Here is a 6,733-nt window from a genome sequence, read left to right on the forward strand (position 1 = left end):
AACTGACAGCAAAATTCAAAGGTCAGAGGAAAGGAGTGCTACGTCTTGGTTTTGTTCATCCTGCACTTAATGTGTGTGTGTTTTTTGTTTTTTTTTTTTTAATTTATTTGACAGAGATCACAAGGAGGCAGAGAGGCAGGCAGAGAGAGAGAGAGGAGGAAGCAGGCTCCCTGCCGAGCAGAGAGCCCGATACGGGACTCGATCCCAGGACCCTGACATCATGACCTGAGCCGAAGGCAGTGGCTTAACCCACTGAGCCACCCAGGCGCCCCCTTAATGTGTGTTTTATGGCACGTAAACCTCCCACGTGTCCGTTGTGCATGGCTGGGACTGTTACTCATTTTCCAGGGTACTAGTGGGGCGGCAGCACTGGGCACCGGGGCTCCACGGCCGCATTTTATTGAGCAAACATTCTTGTTCAGTGCATGTGCTATGGCTCCGGCTGCAAGCTCTCCTGGGCTTGAGGGAGTTGGGGGAGGAGGTGGCTGCCGTACATTTGTGACATAATTTCCAAAAAATGCCAAAATGAGGTACCAGGTCTTTCTTTCCTGGAAGGCCTCCAGCCTCTCGAGCTGCATTTCCCATCTAAACACGAGGGGGCGGTGTTTGAGAGCAGGACGACCTGGGAACTGGATGTAAGGTCCCAGAAGGAAGCAGCCTTTCAGGGAGCCTGAGCCAGGCCTCCACGAGGCTGCCCTTCCTGGGTTCACTCCAGGTATAGTCTGTGGGACGCACGGACCAGATCCTGGCACTTTTCTGTTTCAACTCTTTCTTAATACCTCCTCCTTCTCTAATTCGTCTCCTACTGCCCATATTCAGGGCTCTCGCCTTCTCTGTGTTTTGTTTTTGTTTTTGTTTTTCTGGTCAACCTTATTGATTTTTTTTTTTTTTTTTTTTTACATAAATAAACCTCATCCATTTAAAGTGTGTAGTGATAGATGGCAACTAGATGTATAATGGTGGCCATTTCACAGTATATACCAGGAGCAAATAATCATGTTGTACATCCGAAACTACTACAATGTGATCTGTCAATTACAGCTTAAAAAAAAAAAAAAATGAAGTATCTAGTTCGGGGACTAGTTCTGTTCGGGGACAGTTGTGTGTACCTATGAATCCACCGCGCAATCCAGATACGGAACATTTCCACCACTTCCCAAAGACTCCGTTTCCCTTTCTTGGTTCTACTCTAGGCAGCCAGTGATCTGTTTTTCTATTTTCAGTGGGAGGGGTCACTTTGTCACTTTTTGTCACTGTGGACTTGTCTGCATTCTCTGCAAATGAAATCCTACAGTGCGGACTCTCGCACCGAGCGTCTCCCGCACCGCGTGATGGTTCTGACCGCATCTGTGTCGTAGGCAGCCCCCTCTATCCCAGAGCGGCAGGCACTCCGCTGTATTTCTGTCTCTACGCGTTTGTTCATCCACATTCGGGTTGTTTCCAGTGTGGGGCTCCTGTGAATGAAGCTGTGGTGAGCATTACTGGGCAAGTCATTACATGGACGTAGGCTTTTACTCCCCTGGGGTAAATTCCTAGTAGTGGGCTAGCTGGGCTCAATAGTAGATGCAGGTTTAATGTTCTAAGGAGCTGTTGAACGGTTTTTCACAGGGGCTGTAGTCTTCTGCATTCCCAACAGCGGTTTGAATGTTCCAGGTTTTCCACATCCTCACCCTTAGTATAGTCAAGTCTAATTCAGCTATCCTGCAGGGTGTGTAGGTGGTGTCTCGTTGAGGTTGGACTTGCATTTTCCATAGTCACTGGTGATGTTGCGGGTCTTTATAAATGCTTCTTGGCCATTTACATATTTTGTGTTTTGAAGTGTCTGTTCAAATCTTTTGCCCACTATTTTATCAAGTTTTTAGTTTTCTTATTATCGACTTGTAAGAGTTGTTTTTATATTCTGGATATCAGATCTTTGTCAGATACATGTATCGTGAATATTTTCTCTCATTTCATGACTTTCTTTCTTTTTTTTTTTTATTATGTAAACTCTTACTCCAACATGGGGCTTGAACTCATGACCCCAAGATCAAGAGTCCCATGCTTTCCTGACTGAGCCAGCCAGTCAGGAAATTTCATTTTCTTCAAGACATGGTTTTTGGTTTTTATTTTTTGATAAAGTTCTTTATAAATTTTTTTCTTTTGCGGTTTATGCTTTTTGTGTGCTAAGAAATCTTTGCCTACTACACACACACAAAAAAAATCAGAGATTTTCTCCTAGGGTTTTCCCTAAACATTTTATAGTTTTGGCTTTTTAATGGTGATCTGTAATCCACTTGGAGCTAATTTTTGTGTTTGGTGTGAAGAAAGGGAATACATTTTTTTCCCATGTAGATATCTAGTTGTTCCCTTTTAGTTTGATCCCTCTTATTATTTGTACCCCTCTTCTTTGATCAGACTAGCTGGGGGGTTATCCATTTGTTAATGTTTTAAAAAATTAGAATAGCTTTTGGCTTTGTTGATATTTTCCATTGTATTGAGTTTTGCTCCGATATTCATTATTCCCTTCCTTCTAATTATTTTGTATGACTTTCCTCGTCTTTTTATAGCTCCTTGAGGTGGACATTAGGCCATTGATTTTAGAGCTCTCTTCTCTGTTACGATCAGCAGCTATAAATGTCCCCGATCACTCTGCTTCAGTGGCACCCTTCAAGCAATGACAGGTTGTATTTTCATTATCATCCAGTTTGAAGTATTTTCTAATCTCCTTTGAGATTCTTCTTTCGACTTATTATTCAGAAGTATGTTCAACCTCCAAATATGAGGTTTTCTTAGATTTGTTTTTTGATTTCTAATTTGTTATGGTCAGAGAACATATTTTGTATGATTTAAATTCTTTTAAATTTATCCAGACTTGTTTTATGGCTCAGCACATGGTTTCTCTTGCTTAGTGTAAAAAAAAAAAAAAAACCAGTTTGCTATTTTTGTGTCCTAGAATATCAGACTTAGGTGGTTGTGATAGTATTGTTTATCTGATTTATGTTCTTCCTGATCTTTGTGTAATTGACAACAATTACAGTTGCTGACAGAGGGGTGTTAAAATCCACTACTATGGCTTTAGACCATCTACTCTTTTCCTTTTTTTAAAGATTTTTATTTATTTGACAGGCAGAGACCACAAGTAGGCAGAAAGGCAGGCAGAGAGAGAGGCAGAGAGGAAGGGTAGCAGGCTCCCTGCTGAGCAGAGAGCCCAATGGGGCTCGATCCCAGGACCCTGAGATCATGACCTGAGCTGAAGGCAGAGGCTTAACCTACTGAGCCACCCGGTTCCCCTTTAGCTTCAAAATACATGAAGTTAAAAAAAAAAAAATTATACCTATACATTTTTGATTGTTACGTCTTGGTAAATTGGCCTTTTCATTATTATGAAATATCGGTCCCTGCCTTGTTCATATTCCATCTTGAAGTCTCTTACCGCGCGTTATTAATATAGCTGTTCCTGCCCTTTGATTTTACTGTTTGTACAGTGTATCTTTTTCCACCCATTTATTTTCACCTGATTGATGTCTCTGTATTTAATGTGCATCTCTGGTAGGCCATACATACTTAAGTCTTGCTTTTTTGAAATATATTCTGATAGTCTCTCTCATTGGAGTATACGGTCCATTGACCTTTAATAATCGGTATGACTGGATTTAGGTCTGTCGTTATTTGTTTTCTGTCTACTCCCTCTGGTTTGTTTTGCTTATTTGTTTGTTCCCTTTTTCTTGTTTTCTTTTGGATTATTTGTTTTTTAGAATCCCATTTTAATATATCTATTGGCATTTTGCTGTGTCTTTTCTCTAATATATTAGCCATCACTCTGCATATCATGACATATTATTAACTGTTCATAGTCCACTTAAAAGTAATATTGTACTACTTTGTGTAAAATGTAGAAATCTCTCAAGATATATGTCCATTTACACCCCCCCCGCTGTCATAGTTATTATAGGTATCACATTTGCATGAATTATAAACCCACAATACATTGTTATAATTTTTGCTTTAATAGTCACATGTACTTTAGAAAAATTAAGAGAAAATACAGTCTTTCATATTTACTCATACAGTATTTATTTCTGATGTTCTTCACTCATTCCTGAAAAATCTATATCTCTCTGTTATCAATGCTCTGCAGCCTGAAGACCTTTTATGTAGCATTCTGTATAGGATAGCAGCACGGGGACAAATTAACGTAGTTTTTCTTGATCTGAAAGTGAGCTCTTCCTTTCACCTTCATGACTGAATCACAGAGTGCTCAGGGACAAGTTTCTTTCTCTTAGTGCTGTCTTCTGACTTCCATGCTTTTTGAGGAGACTTCTGTGGTAATTCAAATTATTGTTCTCCTATATATAAAACAAGATTGCTTTCAAGATTTTTTTTTCTTTATGATTTTCAGTAGTTTGAGTAGGATGTGCCACGGTAGATTTCTGTTTGGTGTTTGCTGAGACTCTTGGATTTTCAAATTTATGTCCTTCACCAAATTTGGGCAATGTTTACCCATTATTTGACTATTTTTCCTGCTCTAGCTTCTTTATCCTTTCCGTCTATGATTCTAGTATCCCTATGTTAGGCATTAGAAATTGTCCCATATGGGGTGCCTGGGTGGCTCAGTTGGTTAAAGCCTCTGCCTTTGGTCTAGGCATAATCCCAGGGTACTGGGATTGAGCCTGCTTCCCTCTCTCTCTCTGCCTGCCTCTCTGCCTACTTGTGATTTCTGTCAAATAAATAAAATCTTAAAAAAAAATTGTCCCATAGTTCCAGGAAGCTCCATTTATTATTTTCAATCTTTTCTATCTTCATTTTATTCTGATCAAAATGATTTTTTTCAAAAGACTTATTTTAGAGAGAGTGCAGTGGGGGAGGGGCAGAGGGAGAGAGTCTTAAGCAGGCTCTGCACAGAGCATGGAGCCACACGTGGGGCTCCATCTCACGACCTTAAGATTATGACCTGAGCTGAAACCAGAGTGGGTGCTTAACTTACTGTTCTATCCAGACACCCTTGATTGAATGATTTGTTACTAGGTCTTCATGTTCCCTGACTCCTTCGTCATCTCCCTTGTTTTCTTCAGTCTACTGACTTTTTAAAATTTCAGGCAGTGTATTTTTCTGTTCAAAAATTTCCATCTGGGGGCACCTGGGTGGCTCAGTGGGTTAAGCTGCTGCCTACAGCTCAGGTCATGATCTCAGGGTCCTGGGATCGAGTCCGCATCGGGCTCTCTGCTCAGCAGGCAGCCTGCTTCTCTCTCTCTCTCTCTGCCTGCCTGTCTACTTGTGATCTCTCTCAGTCAAATAAATAAATAAATAAATCTTTTTTTAAAAAAAAAATTTCCGTTTGATGTGTGTGTGTAGTTACTACATCAGTTAGTAATATTTTCTTTTACCTCACTGAGCATAGTTAGAATAGCTGCTTGAAAGTCCTTGTGTGAAAAGTCCAACATCCAAGTCCTCTTGGGATTAGCATCTCTTGGTTCACTTTCTCCTTGGAAACGGATCCTATTTTCCTCACTCTTCACAAATTCAGTAACTGTGGATTATATCCTGGACATTGGAAATGTTCTATTGTGGAGGCTTTGGATTGTTTTACTGTTCTCAATGGCGCTGAGGTTTTTGTTTTAGGCAGTGAATTTGGTTAGCCCCACCTCCACCCTGCCGTGCTCTACGGGGGCGATGGCTCAGATCTCGGTTCTGTTCTTGAAGCCTTGGCTGCAAACTTCTTTCACACATGCATGGTTCGAAGGGATCTGCCAGAGACTTGAGTGGAGTCTATACACAGAATTTAAAGTTTCTGCCTTCTCTGACTCTCCCCTTTTTGGCTCCCCCTTTACTCTTGGCAGTCCTGGTTATGCTGGGCCTCCTTCTACTGTTTTTTATCTACCAGCAAGATGATCTTTCTGTTGAATTTCTTATGCGTCTGTGCCGCTGCCACGATGACTATACTGCTCTTGGGCAGAGCTGCAAACAAAAACAAACACATGAGTCACAGAAAACCTCTTCTAAGCTTGTCACTCCCCCCTACAGCCTGCCTGTCCTTGTTCAGTCTCCAAAGACCGTTAAGAGATGGGTTTTTTTTTTTTTTCTTTCCAGAGTTTATAACTATTCTTTGCTGGAGGATCCACTGATTAAGGGCCCGCCCTCAGTGCTATAAATGTGGCGCTCACCCCTTGAACTAGGAAATCGCGGTGACCTCCTTGATGAATTAAGGAGTTTTCTTTCCTTTTGCCCAGTTTTATTTCCTTCCAGGATGGTTTCCACCTGGAAGCCCAGTGACTGAAATAAAATTTGAGTGTTGACTCTGGCCTTATAGAATTGGGTACAAAGTCCTTGTAAAGGCAGATGTAGCCCTTTGTAACTCTCTCTTGCTACCTGTATGCTGCAGCAAGGTGCTTGCTCTCAACCCGGTATGTTCCACAATCCTGGAATACTCATCCCTTTGTTTCTTTTACTCTCTTTCCCCTGCCTAATGCCAGCAAACCTTCATGGAGTTCACTCATTTTCCCCATCTTGAGTTTGGCATCCCCTCTGACTTCTCACTTCACATTCGGTGGGTCCCTCTGGCATGGAACTTACGGCTTTGTTATCTTCTGCTTGGTTGTCTGAACCCCCACAAGACCAAATTCAGGGGGTGCCAGTCATGCCCTAGTTCTTTAACAGCTAACCAGCTCCCCTCAAGCTAACTTTACACACTACCTGATATGTAGTTGATGCTTTTGTTTTTTGCATTTAAATTTAAGAGTACAGTTTTTCATTT

General features: G+C 41.3%; 1 protein-coding gene across 2 annotated transcripts in view; it reads left to right on the forward strand.

Annotated features, from left to right (window-relative positions):
* Positions 1–6,733, forward strand: part of MYZAP (myocardial zonula adherens protein) — a 90,135-nt gene that overhangs the window by 72,852 nt on the left and 10,550 nt on the right. The window lies entirely within an intron of this gene.

The sequence above is a fragment of the Mustela lutreola genome, chromosome 7, assembly GCF_030435805.1.
Source record: "Mustela lutreola isolate mMusLut2 chromosome 7, mMusLut2.pri, whole genome shotgun sequence".
NCBI classification, from domain to species: domain Eukaryota; kingdom Metazoa; phylum Chordata; class Mammalia; order Carnivora; family Mustelidae; genus Mustela; species Mustela lutreola.